This window comes from Mustelus asterias, chromosome 9, assembly GCF_964213995.1.
Source record: "Mustelus asterias chromosome 9, sMusAst1.hap1.1, whole genome shotgun sequence".
Lineage (NCBI taxonomy): Eukaryota > Metazoa > Chordata > Chondrichthyes > Carcharhiniformes > Triakidae > Mustelus > Mustelus asterias.
The window spans coordinates 51,954,129-51,976,870 of record NC_135809.1 but is presented as its reverse complement, the minus strand read 5'-3'; the positions used below and the strand labels follow the sequence as shown (position 1 = coordinate 51,976,870).

General features: G+C 43.0%; 1 protein-coding gene across 4 annotated transcripts in view; it reads right to left on the bottom strand.

Annotated features, from left to right (window-relative positions):
• The window catches only part of LOC144498688 (sortilin-like), a 145,007-nt gene that overhangs the window by 78,431 nt on the left and 43,834 nt on the right, over positions 1–22,742 (bottom strand). The gene's annotated exons all lie outside the window — the stretch shown is intronic.

The following is a 22,742-nucleotide window of genomic DNA, read 5'->3' as shown; positions in this document are numbered from 1 at the left end:
GGTGGTTGTTTGGCAATGCCCGGTGTGTCTGCGTTCGGGACATCATCCTTCAGGAGTCCCAGGGTGAGCGTGTGTGTGGAAGGGTGGGGGAAAGAGGAAAGAGTGGGGTCTAAGAAAGACGGGGCTTTAAAGAGCAGCCAGCATAATTAAGGACCCCACGCACCTTGGACATACTCTCTTCCACCTTCTTCCGCCGGGAAAAAGATACAAACGTCTGAGGTCACGGACCAACTGACTCAAGAACAGCTTCTTCCCTGCTGCCATCAGACTTTTGAATGGACCTATCTCGCACTAAGTTGATCTTTCTCTACATCCTAGCTATGACTGTAACACTACATTCTGCACTCTCTCCTTTCCTTCTCTATGAATGGTATGCTTTATCTGCATAGCATGCAAGAAACAATACTTTTCACTGTATACTAATACATGTGACAATAATAAATCAAATTTGATTGGAGTTCCACTTGGCACTCAGGCACAGCAGCTAATTCTGAACTAGCCAATTCTAAACAAGGATAAAAAGTACATATGTCCATTTATGTGTGTCAAAGAAACCCATTCCCACCTGCTAGTGTCCAGGGCCTTGGACTTTGTACCCCTCTCTTTGAATGGGTTCACCTGCTCACGCCACATCACCAGGATTCTGTAACATCCCTTCTGCAGATGTCTCCTGAATACACCCAGCCAGAGCTGACAACCCGACTGAAAGTGGGCTATTTTGCAATTCATGGTCGTCTGCATTATGATCCTCGTGTCAGCAGCACGTTTGTTATAATGCTCAGAGACTCTTCAACTCATCACTCTGAGTGCGCTAAAGCAAAAGCCAAAATTCCCCTGGAAACATTACATTTCCAGGGCAACACTGTTAAAAAATGTGTCTCTTTTAAAGATATGTTTTTTGTGGCTGATCTTTCATTTGTCTAAAGACAATGGAAACTGCCTGACTGCTACAATACATAGCTTGCATTCCACCAAGTGGAAAAAACACTAATTGCTGGGGAATGTGAAAGACCCCATCTCTTGGTGACTACACACAAACCTGGAACTTTTCAAATGCTTTTGAGACGAGACATCAAAATGCAATCACGGGTCGTGAAACAATAACTGCAGCAGACATGAATGAATAGAATTTCTCTGGAATATACAGCCAGCAGTATACTTTAAAGGACTGCTTACCAAACAGAAGAGAAATCAATTACAAATGCTGTTTGCTCCCTCTCTCTTTCTAAAGTATTGTGCTCGGATTTGCAAAGTAAGATCCAGGGAAGAAGAATCTACTGTTTGGCCTTTGGCTGCATGTTTATAGTTTTCATTGCCTCATTTCTGCCAGTAATATGGAAAGGGACAGTCCAATAGTTCTGAAAGTCTGATTGGCTCACTTCACACAATGGCTCTATATGAGCATGGTGTAAAACAGACGCCAATCAACTCGGAAAACTTGACAATGTTCCTGATTTCATGCTAAAGCAGAAGTCTAGACAACCCAATATTTAAAAAATATACATATGGACTAAAATGCTAGTTTCATTAATAGTGATCATGAAACTACCACATTGTTGTAAACTATCCTTTTGGTTCACTATCGTTCAGGGAAGAAAATTTGCTGTCCTTACCCAGCAGTCTGGTATCCATGTGACTCCAGACTCACAACAATGTGATTGACTCTAAACTAATCTCTGAAATGGCGTAAGCAAGCCAGTCACCATGACCAGTCCAAGGATGGGCAATAAATGCTGACCTTGTTAGCAATGCCCACATCCCAACAACAAATAAAAACTGAAAGACAATCAAATCTCTTATTGAGGAAGAGCACTAATATTGGAGTTCACTCCTGGCGCATTTCCATAACAGGAAAATATCTCCTCTTTTCAAGGATGAAGCATTCCTTAAAATCAGAGGTTTGTCAGAAATATCTCTTCAATGCATAAATAAAAATTGGTTTCTGAAAATATTACTTTTCATGCAACTTTTCTTTAAGAATTGTCTTTTCTCTTTAGTTTTTCCTTTTCCACAAAAGAGATTTTCCAGAGTTGTTTTAAATACCTTTTAGGTGTCTAATATTGGCTTTTACTCTTTTCCCCTCACAGAGAAAAACCTGCTCAAATGGCCATCAGAACATTCCAGAAACATGCTCTGATATTTCTAATGATGCTACTATACAGTCAACCACTGCTACAGACTGCTTCAGTGGTCAATCGAAGAATGCAGGTCACCACAACAGAGAGAGTGCTTCATATAAAATGGCAACCTTAGGATCTTCTGCATCTCCAACTAATCTGGGAAGCTTTCATGAAACCTCACAAATGTATTGTCTGTAAGAACAATGGCTAAACATTCAAAGAAATGTGTGTGTGTGATCTAATGAAACAGCAGGAGAAAGGTAAAGCTGAAATTAATCATCAAGACTTGTATTTGGGCTTCACACATTGTACCAACCCCGCATCCAGATTTCTGACCACTGTTGAAATTGTTGATCTTGCAAGACAACCAGCAGAGGGGAAGCTCGAGGTGCTTTTCCTTGTGGAGAGGTCCTGTTCTTTAATTGACACCTCTTCCTGGTAGCATGACTGAAATGACCATCTCACCGTGCAGTATTTTCCTGGTTGGGTCGTAATCCTGATATCAGCCTATATTCTGGGTCACGAATCCAGATGTGGTCATGTCGGCATGGTGGGATGATGGTTGCAATTTTTTCAGTGGCAGCAAATTAAGAAGCGGCCTTCAGGATTTCTGTCCAATTAAACTTGGTGGGCAGACACGGGAAATAGGAAGCCCAATAGGGTGGCCCACTGCAACGTCCAGCTAGTAGTCTCACAGGAGGGGTAGCACCTTTCCATTGACTTTAGCGGCCTTTCAAGCACAAAGACATGAACTGTTAAGAACTTAAAACCTACAGTTACTTATCAGATTAATGACTAATGTGGTGTATGCATTTCAGTGCCGGTGTGATGCCATAGGAACATAAGAAATAGGAGCAGGAGTAGGCCATCTAGCCCCTCGAGCCTGCCCCGCCATTCAATAAGATCATGGCTGATCTGATAGTGGTTTAGTTCCACTTACCCGCCCGCTCCCCATAGCCCTTAATTCCCTTATTGATCAGAAATCTATCTACCTGTGACTTAAACATATTTAACGAGGAAGCCTCCACTGCTTCAATGGGCAGAGAATTCCAGAGATTCACTACCCTCTGAGAGAAGAAGTTCCTCCTCAACTCTGTTCGAAACTGACTCCCCCTTATTTTGAGGCTGTGTCCTCTAGTGTCCTCTAGTTATTGTTTCCTTTCTAAGTGGAAAGAATCTCTCTGCCTCTACCCTGTCGAGCCCCTTCATTATCTTATATGTCTCTATAAGATCTCCCCTCAGCCTTCTAAACTCCAACGCGTACAGGCCCAATCTACTCAATCTCTCCGGTATCAACCTGGTGAACCTTCTCTGTACTCCCTCCAAGGCCAATATATCCTTCCGCAAATAAGGGGACCAAAATTGCACACAGTACTCTAGTTGCGGCCTCACCAGTACCTTGTACAATTGCAGCAAGACCTCCCTGCTTTTATACCCCATCCCCTTTGCGATAAAGGCCAACATTCCATTTGCCTTCTTGATCACCTGCTGCACCTGCAAACTGAGTTTTTGCGATTCATGCACAAGGACCCCCAGGTCCCTCTGCACAGTAGCATGTTGTAATTTTTCACCATTTAAATAATAGTACATTTTACTATTATTCCTTCCAAAGTGGATAACCTCACACTTGTCAACGTTATACTCCATCTGCCAGATCCTCGCCCACTCACTTAGCCTATCCAAATCTCTCTGCAGACTTTCCGCATCCTCCACGCAATTCGTTTTCCCACTCATCTTTGTGTCATCCGCAAACTTTGTTACCCTACACTCGGTCCCCTCCTCCAGATCGTCTATGTATATGGTAAACAGTTGAGGACCCAGCACCTGCAACATGCCACTAGTCACCAACTGCCAACCAGAAAAGCACCCATTTATTCCAACTCTCTGCTTCCTGTTAGATAGCCAATCCTCAATCCACGCTAACACTTTACCCCCAACTCCGTGTACCCTAATCTTCTGCAGCAACCTTTTGTGAGGCACTTTATCGAACACCTTCTGGAAATCCAAAAACACCACATCCACCAGTTCTCCTCTGTCAACTGCACTCGTTACATCTTCATAAGAATCCAGTAAATTGGTCAAACACGACTTTCCCTTCATGAATTCATGCTGCGTCTGCTTGATCGAACCATTTTTTTCCAGGTGTCCTGCTATTTTTTCTTTAATGATGGATTCCAGCAATTTCCCAACTACGGACGTTAAGCTAACCGGCCTGTAGTTACCCACCTTTTGTCTACCTCCTTTTTTAAACAATGGCGTCACATTAGCTGTTTTCCAATCAGCCGGCACTTCCCCAGAGTCCAGCGAATTTTGATAAATTACAACCAACGCATCCGCTATTACTTCTGCCATTTCTTTCAGTACCCTGGGATGCATTCAATCCAGGCCCGGGGACTTGTCTACCTTTAGTCCCATTAGCCTACCAAGCACTACCTCTTTCGTAATAATAAGAACATAAGAACATAAGAAATAGGAGCAGGAGTAGGCCATCTAGCCCCTCGAGCCTGCCCCGCCATTCAATAAGATCATGGCTGATCTGACGTGGATCAGTACCACTTACCCGCCTGATCCCCATAACCCTTAATTCCCTTACCGCTCAGGAATCCATCCATCCGCGCTTTAAACATATTCAGCGAGGTAGCCTCCACCACCTCAGTGGGCAGAGAATTCCAGAGATTCACCACCCTCTGGGAGAAGAAGTTCCTCCTCAACTCTGTCTTAAACCGACCCCCCTTTATTTTGAGGCTGTGTCCTCTAGTTTTAACTTCCTTACTAAGTGGAAAGAATCTCTCCGCCTCCACCCTATCCAGCCCCCGCATTATCTTATAAGTCTCCATAAGATCCCCCCTCATCCTTCTAAACTCCAACGAGTACAAACCCAATCTCCTCAGCCTCTCCTCATAATCCAAACCCCTCATCTCCGGTATCAACCTGGTGAACCTTCTCTGCACTCTCACCAATGCCAATATATCCTTCCTCATATAAGGGGACCAATACTGCACACAGTATTCCAGCTGCGGCCTCACCAATGCCCTGTACAGGTGCATCAAGACATCCCTGCTTTTATATTCTATCCCCCTCGCAATATAGGCCAACATCCCATTTGCCTTCTTGATCACCTGTTGTACCTGCAGACTGGGCTTTTGCGTCTCATGCACAAGGACCCCCAGGTCCCTTTGCACGGTAGCATGTTTTAATTTGTTTCCATTGAGATAGTAATCCCATTTGTTATCATTTCCTCCAAAGTGTATAACCTCGCATTTCTCAACGTTATACTCCATTTGCCATATCCTCGCCCACTCACTCAGCCTGTCCAAATCTCTCTGCAGATCTTCTCCGTCCTCCACACGATTCACTTTTCCACTTATCTTTGTGTCGTCTGCAAACTTCGTTACCCTACACTCCGTCCCCTCCTCCAGATCATCTATATAAATGGTAAACAGTTGCGGCCCGAGTACCGATCCCTGCGGCACGCCACTAGTTACCTTCCTCCAACCGGAAAAACACCCATTTATTCCGACTCTTTGCTTCCTGTCGGATAGCCAGTCCCCAATCCACTTTAACACACTACCCCCAACTCCGTGTGCCCTAATCTTCTTCAGCAGCCTTTTATGGGGCACCTTATCAAACGCCTTTTGGAAATCCAAAAACACCGCATCCACCGGTTCTCCTCCATCAACTGCCCTCGTCACATCTTCATAAAAATCCAACATGTTCGTCAAGCACGACTTTCCCCACATGAATCCATGCTGCGTCTGATTGATCGAACCATTTCTATCCAGATGCCCTGCTATCTCCTCTTTAATAATGGATTCCAGCATTTTCCCTACTACAGACGTTAAGCTGACCGGCCTATAGTTACCCGCCTTTTGTCTCCTTCCTTTTTTAAACAGTTTTAAGGACCTCACCCCCTACAGTCAATTTTCGGTAAGCTACTTGTGTCCTCTACCGTGAAGTCCGACACAAAAAACTTGTTTAAGGCCTCGGCCATTTCCTCGTTTCCCATTATTAAATCCCCTTTCTCGTCTTCTAAGGGTCCAACATTTACTTTAGCTACTCTTTTCCTTTTTATATATTTGTAAAAACCTTTACTATCAGTTTTTATATTTTGTGTTAGTTTAGTTTCATAATCTATCTTTCCTTTCTTTATCACTTTCTTAGTAGTTCTTTGTTGTTTTTTAAAGCTTTCCCAATCTTCTAATTCCCCACTAGTTTTGGCCACTCTGTACGCACCAGTTTTAATTTAATACTCTCCTTTATTTCCTTAGTTATCCATGGCTGGTTATCCCTTTTCTTACATTCCTTCTTTATCACAGGAATATATTTTTGCTGAGTACTGAGAAAAATTTCCTTAAAAATCTGTCACTGTTGCTCAGCTGTCCTACCAACTAGTCTGCGTTCCCAGTCTACATTAGCCAATTCTGCCAGGTTTGAAGGCCATCCCTACAGCTGTTGGCAACAGGCAAAGTACTGACTGTACCCAATCTGTACATGCTTTCAAAACACAAAACATAGTGGTCAATATTAAATATAATTCCATGATGGGACAACACTTGTTAAACAATCCTGATTGTGCCTAAAAACTAATTAAAGGTTATCAGTCGGGCTCACAATGTGGCTCACTTACATATGCTAGAAGCCATATATATTCATACAGACAGGGCCCTGTCCTTTGCAGATGAAAAGGAGCATGTCCATGCATTGTGCCTTTTTCAACTAAACAAAAACTTGAGGGAATGGTCATTCCCTGGATCATTCCCCATGGCAATACTTTGACCAATTAGAGTCAACCTGCATGGTTTGAATTTGAACAAAAGCTGAGTAGTTAACTGTTCTCTGCTGCATTCACCACTGCAATGCTACTACCAGAGTCCACTTCACAACGAATCAGCACTCTCTCATGCGGTATAAATTGTTGTTCTCTTTACCGTTGATAATCTTGCAAATTTGCCCTGATGAGTGCAAGATGAAAAGCTTTGCTGGCATGTCCTTTTTTCAGCAAAAATACTCAACTGTCAAGTTGTGAAAAGCTAAAGCTCACAGGCTAAAGTTCACGGAAAGGACCACAATCTGCTGTTTGCTTTGTTCATACCTTGTTTGAAGGATGACTTAGCAGTTTGTCCAGGCCACCTGATACAGAGGCCCTCTTTACTCCTTTAAAACATAGCAAACTGCTGCAAAATGAGACAGACAGACATCAAACAGGGAGAGAGAGGGATCAACAAGCACAGCCATTGAACTGCTGTAATCAACTAGGCTATAAAAAAGGCCACACTGAAACTCCTTGAAAGCGATACAAGGAATATCCTCTCGTTCTCTACCCCTAGCTGGTTCCACTTAAGTTACCTGAGAAAATCAACCTCCTGCAGTCTGACTATGGGAGCCATCGCAACTGCTGAGGCATCTCTGCAATTTCACATCTTTCACTTCCAACAATGTGATAATGTGACTACAAAATAATAGGTCTTCACTGAAACAAAGACTGAGATACATTCCATTTCTTTTTTTTGTATTTTTAAAATCTTCGTTTATGCCTACTTTTAGTGTGACAGTGAGTGAGACATAGACATAGGCATGGATTTTCCAACCACACCCCCTCCCCAAAATCCCACCCTGCAGAGGATGTGGCAAACCAGCAGTTGCTGGTGGGATCTCTCTTTTGATCCTTCTGAAATCGATGGGATTTGGCATGGCTCTGCCACCAGGGAACCTGCCCAGAGGGGTCGACTTCGGCACGACTGGAAGATTCCTCCAGTGAGAGGAGCCAGAAAATCCCACCCACAGTTTTCTTTTGTAACCTCCAGGGCAAGGGTTTAAAAAAATAAACTAACTTCCTTTCCTTTTTTAAAAGCAAAATGTTTGCTGCTGGGTTATTTAAAATTGACTCCTCTACACACAAATATAAATAGGCAATAAAAGGTCACACCTTAAAATTGTCTGTGACAACAGGAAAGAAAACCAGGCAATGCTGCATTTCACAGTATAAGTGTGAGGTGGAAATACCCTAGCAGATGCGCCAAGAAAAAGCTGCAACTTCGTTGGCTTTGCAGAGTAAAATATAATTATAAGGACTGTAAAGCAACTCATGGACACATTTAACAGAGAGAGAAAACACAAGCTTTTGTGGAAAACGTTCCCAAGCAGTGAGCATGATCATGGCCATCAATGTTAATGAGAACTGTAATGAGAACTATGACCCATGAAGTTACAATTTTATTTTTCCAATTGTTATTTTTAAAATTACAACACGAATTAATGGCAACAAATTAAATGGGCCTTACTTTATGGGATTGCATACAGGAATTTAGGACAAGGTGTAGCTTTTGAAGAGATTAGAGAGCAGTAGATAAATGGACCCAGGAGTAGTTGTAATTTTGTACCTATTATAAAGTAATACATTTTCCCCTTGTTTTATTGATTTTGTTTTGATTTATCAGCCATTTAGGATGCAGAGATTTAGACATGGGCCATCAGAATATCACAGCTTTATAGAACCTTAGTTAGGCCGCACTTGGAATATAGTGTTCAATTCTGGTTACCACACTACCAGAAGGATGTGGAGGCTTTGGAGAGGGTACAGAAAAGATTTACCAGGATGTTGCCTGGTATGGGGGGCATTAGCTATGAGGAGAGGTTGGAGAAACTTGGTTTGTTCTCACTGGAGTGACGGAGGTTGAGGGGCGACCTGATAGAAGTCTACAAGATTATGAGAGGCATGGACAGAGTGGATAGTCAGAAGCTTTTTCCCAGGGTGGAAAAGTCAATTACTAGGGGGCATAGGTTTAAGGTGCGAGGGACAAGGTTTAAAGGAGATGTACAAGGCAGATTATTTACATAGAGACTAGTGGGTGCCTGGAACTCGTTGCCGGGGGAGGTAGTGGAAGCGGATATGGTAGTGACTTTTAAGGGGCGTCTTGACAAGTACATGAATAGGATGGGAATAGAGGGATATGGTCCCCAGAAGGGTAGAGGGTTTTAGTTAATTCGGGCAGCATGGTCGGTGCAGGCTTGGAGGGCCAAAGGGCTTGTTCCTGTACTGTAATTTTCTTTGTTCTTTATCACAACGTTATGCATCAGTAGTCCATGAATAGTACAGCATGAGAAGAATTCATACAGCCCGTCAGGTCTGCAACACCTTCCCAAACAGAAATCCAGTTGGTTCCACTCCCCAACACTCCAGCAACTGTTTATCCAATTCCCTTCTGAAGCTATGATCTGTATCCATCACCAGCATTCAATGCACTGGAAAACCTAACCAGTAATTGCATAATTAAGTTTTTCCTCTTATCACCTCTGGTTCTTTTGCCTTTAACTTTAAATCTGTGCCTTATAACTACCAACCAGTCAGTGGAAACAATTTCTCTTTATTCGCTGTCTAAACTATAATGACCTCAGTGAGGCCCATGAAGTTGGCATCTTGGAGTATGAGCTCCCTGATTGGGGTAATGATAGTCTGCGACCTGCTCCTGGGCCTGGCAAAGCTTGCCATCTACAAGTCCAGACAGCGGGCAGCTGAGGGGATCGTCCGATCCGACTGTCTGCCCCTCTACTGTGGCTATATTCGTGGCCGGGTGTCCCTGGAGAGGGAGCATGCGATATCCAATTAATGCCTTCCGTGCCCGCTGGGCACCGCAGGGACTGGGGTGCAATATTGATTCCCTTTAATCACATTTTGATTTGATGTTTTAAGTTTTCTTTCCACTTTGTCCTTTGTTTTGAGTGGTTTCCTCTCCTTTTGGGAGCTACCCCTTTTAATTTTTCCGCTCGTTAATTTGATTTAGTTTATTTGGTTGGCCAAAAAGATTGGTAATGATAGTCTGCCCAATCAGGGAGTTTCACCTTATTTGGAGGAGTGTCAGGGCTACTGACAATCAGGATTCTGACTTTGTACCTGAAGCACTCTAAGGAGTTGGATACAGTTTGTAAATAAAGGGAATCTGGTGAAGCGACATTGGCCTCTGAGGAATTATTTCATAAACCCTCATAATTTGTAACAGCTCTATAGACCCAGGTCCCTCCTTCTTGCACCACTTTAAAATAAATCATTCAGCATATATTGGCTCTTCTCATTCTTCCTACCAATAAATATCAAACATTTCTGTACTGAATTTCATCTGCTAGATGTCCATTCATTCCACCGGTTTATGTCCTCAAGGTCTATTTTTATCCTTTTCACTGCTTACTACAATCAGAAGTTTCATTTCATCTGCAAATTTCAAATTTATGCCAATACCCTCAGGTCCAAGTCATTAATGTACATAAAAAAACAGCAGTGGTTCTACTACTGAACCTTAGGGTACATCACTATACATCTCCATCCATCCATCCAAAAACAGCCATTTACCTGTTTTCTGTCTCTTAGCCAAGTCTATGTTTCTATTGCCCCTTTTATTTGATGGGTTTTAATTTTGTTAACAATCCTAACAAGTGGTACCTTATCTGATATCTCTTGAAAATCTACATACACAATATCATCTGCACAGCCCTGTGATAATCAACATTCTTTGGGAAAAATCTGTATTTTAGTGCAATGTGCAATTTAAGGTTAAGGTGAACTAGGGATTAATCTGAAAGAGGGTTAATTGGCTTCCTAATTATGAGATCATTAGGTGCAGTCGACAGTGAGGAAGGTTTTCCAAGCTTGCAGAGGGATTTGAACCAGCTAGAAAAATGGGCTGAAAAATGGCAGATGAAGTTTAATGCAGACAAGTGTGAGGTATTGCACTTTGGAAGGACAAACCAAGGTAGAACATACAAGGTAAATGGTAGGACACTGTAGAACAGAGGGATCTGGGAATGCAGATACATAATTCCCTAAAAGTGGCATCACAGGTAGATAGGGTCGTAAAGAGTGCTTTTGGTACATTGGCCTTCATAAATCAAAGTATTGAGTATGGGAGTTGGAATGTTATGGTGAGGTTGTATAAGATATTGGTGAGGCCGAATTTAGAGTATTGTGTGCAGTTTTGGTCACCCTAATTACAGGAAGGATATTAATAAGGTTGAAAGAGTGCAGAGAAGGTTTACAAGGATATTGCCGGGACTTGAGAAACTGAGTTACAGAGAAAGGTTGAATAGGTTAGGACTTTATTCCCTGGAGCGTAGAAGAATGAGGGGAGATTTGATAGAGGTGTATAAAATTATGATGGGTATAGATAGAGTGAATGCAAGCAGGCTTTTTCCACTGAGGCTAGGGGAGAAAATAACTAGAGGACATGGGTTAAGGGTGAGGGGGGAAAAGTTTAAAGGGAATATTAAGGGGGGCTTCTTCACACAGAGTGGTGGGAGTTTGGAATGAGCTGCCAGATGAGGTGGTGAATGCGGGCTCACTTTTAACATTTAAGAAAAACTTGGACAGGTACATGGATGAGAGGGGTGTGGAGGGATATGGTCCAGGTGCAGGTCAGTGGGACTAGGCACAAAAATGGTTCAGCACAGGCAAGAAGGGCCAAAAGGCCTGTTTCTGTGCTGTAATGTTCTATGGTTCTAATAAATGCCCATGTGACCCAAGGTTGCCATGGAGATGAAAGGTTACAATGGGAAGATTAAATAGAAAGCTAATTGCAGTGGTGTTGGATTTCAGCCTGTCTGGTGGCAGGAAGTTCAGACACACAAGAAATTCATGAGAGGGGGAACAAGCAAGGCTTGCTCTCTAACTGGACATTTTCTGTTTGGCAGTTTCAAATACATCCTTGTGTTGAAGCAGGTCTCTGAGAAGAGAGTAAAGATGGTGTGTGTGAAACATTTAGAGAGGATAGAGAACAGAAAATGTGAAGAGCAAGGGAACGTGCATCGCAGAATACTACAACCAAAACATTGACAGGGCCATTGATGCTGTTTCAGTTTTGCCAGGGCCTGGCAGACTGTTTAAAGAGATCAGAGAAGGGAGTTTCTGGGGATTGTGTTCCATCAAGGCAGTGGTGACCAGAGTGAGAGGGGATTTGTAGATGTGCACCTTGTTGGTGTGAACCATGCCCAGGGATTTTGGATTGAATACAGCTGCTGCTGCTGAACATGATTCAATGGCCAAAATGATTGAGTGGGAAATTAGAGGTACTACATAGTGGAAGTGGAGTTAAGGAGGCCAGGAAGTTGCATATGGTGGCACATTTGTGCAGGAAGCAATACCAAGTGAGGTGTTTCTTTGCTGTCTTGACTAGTTAAAATGAAATTTATCTTTTGACTTGAAATATCATTTGCCTGTTAACTTATGTTTGAGCTATGTTCATTTTAGATGGTTTGTTACAGTAAAAGTTTTAAAAAGCAAAATCTTATCCATTGGCATCATGAGAATCCCTTTCGTTTCAAGTTATCAGTCTCCAAAGGGATCAAAACAATTGGGGATCAAACAATCAAAACAAGAACAAAAAACTTTTATTAAGAACCTATTTCCAAACTTGAATAATGACACAATCCATCCAGGTGTTACCATTAACATTAAGGAATCAAAAACAGCCATTGTTCAGGTAAATGAAAAAAAACAATTATGTAATTATTTAAAAGAGAATCTCAACTTGCCGTTCTTCTGTCCACAGCTGATCGGTCTTTAGTTCATTTATGAGAAACCAACTAATAACTATATACAAAAGTTTGTTCTCAGGAGAAAAGAAAAATGAAGTGTTCATGCTTGAGTTTGTGCGCTTTCAGGAATAATTATTCTTGCTTAATGGAAATGTATGTTTATTAAAGAATGTATAAGCTAGTAAACTGATGAATATGGAGTGTAGAACATTCTCCACCTCGATGTTTCTGGTGTACAAGAAGTGGACATAAACGGACAATGCACATCTCAAAAAAAAAAGAGAATCCTAAAATGTTTCAAGGTGAGAATGTGAATGTAAGACCCCACTGACAATAAAAGCAGTAGGGACAGATACTTGAGAGTACGAAAGTGGGTGCGGGTTATGGAGGGAGACTTTGATGGGTGGCAATTAGGTGAGAGATTGGTACCTAATGGTTGGAAGAGTGGGGGTGTTAGTGATCTTTTGGGTCCACTAGCCTCAAGTCTGGCCCATCTAATTCTAATTTACCAAATTTGTTTCTCCCAATATTTCAAAACCTTTCAACTTTTTTATACCTCACAATACTGTTCTTTAGAATTACATCACCACCCAACCACCACCAGAACCTAGGATGTCCTCTGTTAACATACCTCTCAACTCCTTTATCAACCTTTTTAAAATCAGAACTAAACCCAATGCTCCCAAGAATGTGGAACTAGTTTTTCAAGTTGAGTATTTGCCAGATGCCCAGAAGCACGCAAATAGCAAGTGGGTAGTAAGAGATGGGATGGGATCTATTGAGAACAAAGTGGGGTAGCACAGTGATTGACACTAATGTAGCCTTGGATGACTGTGGAGTTTGCACTTTCTCCCTTTGTCTGCATGGGTTTCCTCAGTGTGTTTTGGTTTCCTACCACAGTCCAAAGATGTGCAGGTTAGGTGGATTGGCCATGCTAAATTGCCTCCAAATGTCCGAAGATGTATAGGTTGAAAAAGGAGGGAGGGTCAGGTGGAGAGAAAAGGAAAGTCAAGAATAAGTTAGAGGGTGGGAAGTTAGGGGTAGGGAAGATGAAATGACAAAAATGTCATGGAACAAAAGGCAAAGAGAGTAATTATGCTAAAAGAAGAAAACATTGGCCCAGAGTAGGTTTTAATAGCAGAATAAAGATCAGCACTGCTTGAAAGCAAAACATGAGAACAAGACACCATCACCTTCTCAAAGACAATTAGGGATGAGCAATAAATGCTGGTGTAGCCAGTGACACCCACATCCTGTGAATCATTTTTTAAAACAATGCAAACTTGCACTAGGGGAAAAAAAATACAAAATTGAGAATGGAGTTCATAGTCTGGAGTTGTTGGACTCAACATTGAGTCCTTAATGGAAGATGAGGTGCTGATCCTCAAGCTTGCATTGAGCTTCACTTGAATATTGCAGCAGATTGAGGTCAGAAATGTGAGCAAGGTGGTGAACTGAAGTGGCAAGCAATAGGAAAGTCAGGGTCATGAATGGAACAGTTCTGCAAAGCGGTCACAAGTCTGCAGCTGAATTTGTAATGTAGAGGAGACTGCATTGTGAGCACTGAATACCGTAGAAAAATACAAGTAAACAACTAAAAAAGAATGATCACTTTGGAATGCTGACAGGGGAGGGGGTAGATGCATTTGGTGGTGGCATTAAGCTACGGTTGGCAGAAATGTCAGAGGATAATCCTTTGAATGTGGAGGCTGTTGGGGTGGAAAGCAAGGACAAGGGGAACCCCATCAGCATTCTGGGAGGGAGGGGAAGGGATGAGGGCAGAAGTGTGAGAAATGGGTCAGAAATGGTTGAGGGCTCTGTCAACCACAGTGTGGGTGGAGCGGAGGTCTTCGGCTGAAGAAAAAGGGAAGTGGCATTGTGGTGGGTTGCATCATCAGAACAGATGCAACAGAGACTGAGGAGACTGGAATGGAGTCTTTATAGGAAGCAGGGCGTAAGGAGCTGTGGAAGTTGGTGGGATAAATAAAATGCCCCCGTACTGAAAGAAAAATCAACCTCCTTGTAATGTTTCCAGATATAACACCCCTGTTCTTACAAAACTTTTGACTAACCCTGACCAACATCACAATGCTGCCTACTTATTGCACTGGTCAGATACTGTCAGTTGCAGCCTAACCGAATTCTGTAAAATAAATCTTATCTATACGTTGTGTGGGAATTTAAGAAAACATGAATGTGACCTTGCTTAACACATGTCAAAAAGAACCCACAAAACAGTAATTTCCTTTAGAGCTGTAATGACACAGGAAGCCCGACTGGAAAGGAACATAGTTTATTGCAGAATGCAAAGGAAGCAAAACTACTACCGTGGTGTACACACACCAGTCCAGGCCTGGGACTACAGTTCGGGCTCAGGTAATGAGTTCCAGCTGGACAGGCCACTGCCTGTTACCAGGGGAACTCATATTCAATGAGCCCTATAGGGAGACCAATCAGAGATAACCTCGTGGGGGTTATCACAAGAACAAAAATGTCAGCAAAACCATTCTTCTAAATGTGTCAGTAAAAATCGTTAGAAATAGCAGAGATGATAACACTGCTGATCTGAATGATATGGAAGGCTCCATTGGTTAAGAAATTGAGATATTATTTTACTTATAGTATTGTTGTGCCATTACTGGTCAGTAAACTCTTTAATTCCCCTTTCAAAATAGGCAAGTATTCTTCCAGATCATCAATGTAAATACAAATGTTGATTTTCTGTGCTATTAAAGGGGTGGGGGTTATGAAGGGAGCATCACTCACTGTTAGTACTTACTGAGAGTTCTGCCACGTATAGTACCTGACATTGTGACCATTTCAACAAATGGAGATTAAAACAGTACGCACAATATGCCTATATTCACAAAATTTGCTTCCGCTGCCTGACACCCCAGATAATAAGTCGACTAATTGCCCAGTATCCTGTGGGAGTCTAACATTACAGTGATGGAACTGGGTAGGAAGGGGGTGCGAGCCACAGCATAAATAAAATGGAGATAGGAGAAGTTTCCTTCAAGTTCCTATATTCTATTTTAGTTGGAATAAATCACACAACAGTTGCGAGCAAACAACACTTCACCTTAATCAACCCCTCCCAAAAAAACTTATAATTCTACATAGAAACAAAATACTGCGGATGCTGGAAAACTTAAACAAAAAACAGAAAACCTAGAAAGTCTGGCAGCCATCTGGTGAGCGAAACAGAGTTAACATTTCATAGAATCATAGAAATCATAGAAACCCTACAGTGCAGAAGGAGGCCATTCGGCCCATCGAGTCTGCACCGACCACAATCCCACCCAGGCCCTACCCCCATATATTTACCCACTAATCCCTCTAACCTACGCATCTTAGGATTCTAAGGGGCAATTTTTAACCTGGCCAATCAACCTAACCCGCACATCTTTGGACTGTGGGAGGAAACCGGAGCACCCGGAGGAAACCCACGCAGACACGAAGAGAATGTGCAAACTCGACACAGACAGTGACCCAAGCCGGGAATCGAACCCGGGACCCTGGAGCTGTGAAGCAGCAGTGCTAACCACTGCGCTACTGTGCCGCCCCGACTGCGCTACCGTGCCACCCCAAGTCAGTATGTCTCTTCCTCTGAAGGAGGCGGCTCTGGTGAAGTTGTATGGACTTGAAACTTTAACTGTGTTTCTCTCCGTAGATCCTGCCAGTTTTTCCAGCATCTTCTGTTTTTGTTTACATTCTATATACCTTTCAAAACCTCAGGATGCTCAAAAGCTCCATTCAGAACCAATACAACTATTCTCCAAGAATCATGTTCAACAAGTGCCGGTAATGAGTTGCACAGTGGGACACTGTACGGTTGAGAAAGTTTTGATTGGTTTATCCCACATACCATTTCTTAAAATCTGGTTGTGTTGATATACGAGATTTTGGTGATGTTTAAGCTGAAGCAATACCATATCGTCAATCTTTGAGATCACACATCACCACCATCAGCTCACAGAACAAAACTATTTACATTTATATAATTTAGGGAACTCTCAGATAAGAATATAACTGAAGGAATACAAACACATTTAATATGATTATTTTTTCAATACTAGAGAGGTTTTAGTGGTCAGGTTTAAAATTAATGTGACATGGAAGTCTGCAAGAAAACTTTGATGTCTTTCAACTTTCTTGCTCCTTTTATCCTTTGGCAAATCCATTTCCTCATGTTTTCTTACTGTCAACAGCTAGATACAATAAACCAAAGGGTAAGAAAAGATTGAATGAACTATTTTAGAAAATGGATAATCTGGTTACAAGCTTCCACTGAGTGAACAAATGAATTTGCAAAATGTCATTTCTTGGACAAAAGCTAATAATAAATAGGAAAAGGGGAAGAAGGAAAAAAAGTATATCAACACAACCAGATTTTAAGAAATGGTATGTGGGATAAACCAATCAAAACTTTCTCAACCGTACAGTGTCCCACTGTGCAACTCATTACCGGCACTTGTTGAACATGATTCTTGGAGAATAGTTGTATTGGTTCTGAATGGAGCTTTTGAGCATCCTGAGGTTTTGAAAGGTATATAGAATGTAAACAAAAACAGAAGATGCTGGAAAAACTGGCAGGATCTACGGAGAGAAACACAGTTAAAGTTTCAAGTCCATACAACTTCACCAGAGCCGCCTCCTTCAGAGGAAGAGACATACTGACTTGGGGTGGCACGGTAGCGCAGTCGGGGCGGCACAGTAGCGCAGTGGTTAGCACTGCTGCTTCACAGCTCCAGGGTCCCGGGTTCGTGGAAGTGGAAATGACTAGGGTTGGGAAGCATTTTCCGATCGGGGCCATTGTGATCTCCTGGACTCGTTTCGATCGCCTCAGGGGGTCAGAGAGGAATTTCCCAGATTCTTTTTCCCCATATTGGCCCTGGGGTTTTTCACTCTGGGTTTTCGCCTCTCCCTGGAGATCACATGGTCTGGAATGGGGGGGTGGGGGTAAGTTAATAGGTTGTAATGAACAAAGCATCGTAGCTGTGAGGGACAGCTCGGTGGATAGGATATTGGTATGTAGATAGGCTGGAAAATTGGGCGGGGATCCTGGATTCAGGATTCAATCCTGGACCGGGGAGCGGCGCGGGCTTGGAGGGCCGAAGGGCCTGTTCCTGTGCTGTATTGTTCTTTGTTCTTTGAAGAGTTCTGCATTCTTTTTGGCCTAGTTTTACAATCTACAAACATGGAAATCAGTCCAGAGCACAAGAAAACATGGACTGATGACCAAAATCAGACACACCATGGGCAGAATTTTACACAGGGCTGAGAGGTGGGAGAGTGTAAAATTGAATGGATAGGATTCCCCCTGGGAACTCACCAATCCAAACCCAGGTGCAATTTCACATATGGGTGTTCAGGGCCTAATCCAGCCCTTTCACCTATTAAGGCCATTAAGTGGCCACCTAAGGACCTTATCCCACCCAGCCACAATTTTTAGGCTGGTGGGAGAAGGGTGGGAAATTGACAAAAAAACCATTTCCCATCTCGGGTTGGGGGGAGGGGGGGAAGGTGCTTCACTTTGAAGGCCCACTCAGAATGGGGCACCCTTGCCTCTGGAATGCTGGAGCTCCAGCACCTCTTTGGCCTACCCCTCCGAAGTCGTAATTGCCCTGTTCCCAGCTCCCCAGGGTGTCCCCTACCCTTCTACTCCCAAGACCCCAGGGCTTAGCTTTCGAATGGTCCTGGGACTTAAATTCCAGTAAGTCCTCTCGCAACACCAGGTTAAAGTCCAACAGGTTTATTTGTTAGCCCAAGCTTTCGGAGCATTGCTCCTTCTTCAGGTGAGTGAAGAGTTAAGTTCACAAACAGGGCATACATCGACACAGACTCAATTTACAAGATAATGGTTGGAATGTGAGTCTTTTCAGGTAATCAAGTCTTTACAGGTACAAACAATGTGAGTGGAGAGAGGGTTAAGCACAGGTTAAAGAGATGTGAATTGTCTCAAGCCAGGACAGTTAGTGAGATTTTGCAACCCCAGGCAAGTCATGGGGGTTACAGATAGTGAGATATGAACCCAGGATCCCAGTTGAGGTCGTCTTCATGTGTGCGGAGCTTGGCTATCAGTTTTTGCTCAGCGATTCTGCGTTGTTGTGTGATTTTCAACTTGTGTTCACTGCGGGGGAAAATGGTGACACCAGAGGAACATCCACGAGATCATGGAAATGAGAATCTTGGCGGCAAGATCTCATTCTTAGATTTTAACTGCTCCCCTTCATCGGTGAAGGAACAAGGTTCCCACCCCACTGCATTCAAATATATTTAAATGTATTTAAAAGGCTTCCCCACCATGTGTTCCCCCAGGGAGGGAATTCTCTCCTCACTGACATGACACCACATTGACGAGGTTTACAACCGTGATTGCAAAATGGGAGGTTGTTGAGGGTAACCTGTTGGGGGTGCAGAGGTAAGCACAGTGCCCGGGGGAAGGGGACATGCCCAGCCAATGCCAGAGGGCTGTGTTAGGGGAGGGCCCTCTGGGGAGCCCCATTGTGAAGGGGGGGGGGGTCCCTTACACGTGAGGGAGGTTGCCCCGGTCTGTATGTGAGGGGGGGTTTGCCCTAGTGCTTGTGTGGGGGGTCCCCCATGTATCTGTGGCAGGGAAGGGGGGTGGAGGACGTTTGTTTCTAACACAGATTGGGGTGCTCTTTAAAATTAAACCCCGATCTCTGTGGAGTCAGCCTTGCCAGTTCTATCAGGCCCTGCTCCTCCAGAATGACGGCGGAAACTACAAACCCAGATTCTCTGTGGAGAGTGCCAGAGAATCCAGTCAGAAAACTTGGCTGGAGAGCTACACTCTGGTTTTCTCGCTAAAACCAACACTCTTGACAACTTATCGGAAGATTTTCCTCATAGTTTCAGACCTCCAGATCAGAATGTGAATCGTCTGTCAGTGAGGAAGGGGACCATACAAAACCACTACACCAGTAGTGGAAGAAATCCCATTTTCATTTGAAGTTTGTTTGCCTTCGTTTCATCATCAGCCTACAGTATATTAAAAATCTTACATTTAGTGTGCCTTCATATCCCCCAAAAGTTACTTCTTGTTGTCATATTTCTGGCACATTTTTTTGCTAACACTAGGCCTTGACCCTTCATTTGTAATGCCAAGTAACACAGTAAATATCTTAGGTATGTGCACACATGTTGTCAACCTGGTCCATTTTAAGTTCCGATATCCATTTTTACAATGAAAACTACCAATATAAACTGTTAAAATCTTTTAAACTTTGAATGTGTATGTTTTGAGACTGTCTCTTTAATTTAAGATAACATGGTGCAATAAAGGGGGGGTGGGGCCGGGGGGGAAGGCATGTGAGTGGCCCTGAATTCTGACCAATAGCAAGCCTGAATGACTGGTTGCTTAAGGTTAAAGGGCATCAGGTTTATTGGAAAGAAGGTGCAAAATGTTCACACTGCTGGACCTGAGCTATGACCTGAGGGTCTAGACAGTAGCTAATTAGTGGAGGTGGCCTGCCATTGGCTGGTCAATGGGGTTTCCCACTGCAACGGCGGTTCGCGTCTGGAACCAGAAGATCCCGCAAACAGCTGGACAATTCTGGCCTAGATTTCTACTGCCCAAATTCCCACCAATTTTGCTGGTTAATATAAGTCTAGTGTTACAGTCCCCACCAATTACAACAGGCATATTGATGCTAATGCAATTTTCTGTTGTTCATGTTGGGCGATTTATATATAATCTTGCTACATTTGTCATGATGAGTCATGGATGTCTAATCCATTTTCTATTGGGGTTGCTAACTGGCTTGCTCCTTGTCTCGCACAATATTGTAAAGTCCCTGATCTGGTCTTGCCATTATTCCTCTTGCGTGAGAGAGTGGGAAATAATTAATCTGCTCACATCTTGCTTTTTGAATGGTCCAAGTGAATTTTCTCAGCCAAGGCAGCAGCCATGCTTGACTGCTTTAAGAAAAATTCCATCCTTCACAATACATGCCTGCCAGCTGTGGTTCCAAGGTAATACTCTCACATCAGAGTTGGAAGGTTGTAGCGACAGGATCCCCACCAGAAACTTGAGCACAAAATCCAGGCTGATATTCCAGTACTGAGGGAATTCGGCTCTGTCTGAGGTGTCATCCTTAGAGTCATAGAGGTTTACAGCATGGAAACAGGCCCTTCGGCCCAACTTGTCCATGCCGCCATTTTTTTTAAACCTCTAAACTAATCCCAAATACCCGCATTTGGCCCATATCCCTCTATACCCATCTTATCCATGTAACTGTCTAAATGCTTTTAAAAGACAAAATTGTACCCACCTCTACTACTACCTCCTCTGGCAGCTTGTTCCAGACACTCACCACCCTTTGTGTGAAACAATTGTCCCTCTGGACACTTTTGTGTCTCTCCCCTCTCACCTTAAACCTATGCCCTCTAGTTTTAGACTCCCCTATCTTTGGGAAGAGATATTGACTATCTAGCTGATCTGTGCCCCTCATTATTTTATAGACCTCTATAAAGTCACCCCTCAGCCTCCTATGCTGCAGAGAAAAAGGTCCCAGTCTATCCAGCCTCTCCTTATAACTCAAATCATCAAGTTCCGGTAGCATCCTAGTAAATCTTTTCTGTACTCTTTCTAATTTAATAATATTCTTTCTATAATAGGGTGACCAGAACTGCACACAGTATTCCAAGTGTGGCCTTACCAATGTCTTGTACAACTTCAACAAGATGTCCCAACTCCTGTATTCAATGCTCTGACCGATGAAACCAAGCATGCCAAATGCCTTCTTCACCACTCTGTCCACCTGTGACTCCACTTTCAAGGAGCTATGAACATGTACCCCTAGATCTCTTTGTTCTGTAACTCTCCCCAACGCCCGACCATTAACTGAGTAAGTTCTGCCCTGGTTCAATCTACCAAAATGCATCACCTCGCATTTGTCTAAATTAAACTCCATCTGCCATTCGTCAGCCCACTGGCCCAATTGATCAAGATCCCATTACAATTGGAGATAACTTTCTTCACTGTCCATTATGCCACCAATTTTGGTGTCATCTGCAAACTTACTAACCATGACTCCTATATTCTCATCCAAATCATTAATATAAACGACAAATAACAGTGGACCTAGCACTGATCCCTGAGGCACACCGCTGGTCACAGGCCTCCAGTTTGAAAAACAACTCTCTACAACCACCCTCTGGCTTCTGTCAAAAAGCCAATTTTGTATCCATTTAGATACCTCACCCTGGATCCCGTGAGATTTAACCTTGTGCAACAACCTACCATGCGGTACCTTGTCAAAGGCCTTGCTAAAGTCCATGTAGACAGCATCAACTGCACTGCCCTCATCTACCTTCTTGGTTACCCCTTCAAAAAACTCAATCAAATTTGTGAGACATGATTTTCCACTCACAAAGCCATGCTGAGTGTCCCTAATCAGTCCTTGCATCTCTAAATGCCTGTAGATCCTGTCTCTTAAAATACCTTCCCACAACTTACCCACCACAGATGTGAGGCTCACTGGCCTGTAGTTCCCAGGCTTTTCCCTGCAGCCCTTTTTAAACAAAACCACAACATTTGCCACTCTCCAATCTTCAGGCACCTCACCCAGGACTATCGATGATTCAAGTATCTCGGCTAGGGATATCCTTAGGAAGAGATGTGAAACAGAGGCTCCATCTTCCCTCTTAGGTGGATGCCAAGGATTTCATGACTTTATTACAAACGAAAAGCAGTTGAGTTCTCCTCGATATCCCAGCCAATATTTAACCCAAAAATCAACACCATTAAACTAGATTATCTCAGCATTATCAGACAGCTGCTTGCGGGAGCTTCCTGTGTACATATATTACCAGTGGCCACACTTTAAAAGAACTTCATCAGCTGTAAAGTGCTTTAGGACATCCCGAAGTTCTGATGAGGCTCTTATTTCTTCCTTACATGTTTATAATTAAATTGAATGTAACAGTGATCTACACTATTTGTGATCAGAAATTATAACCCAATACCACTGAGAAAAGATTGTGTATACAAGGTAATTGCATGTTATTGAGGTGTGAACTGCTCATTAAACACCTGTTTCTGCCCGAAAGAGCTGGAATACTTAACATGCTGTAAAC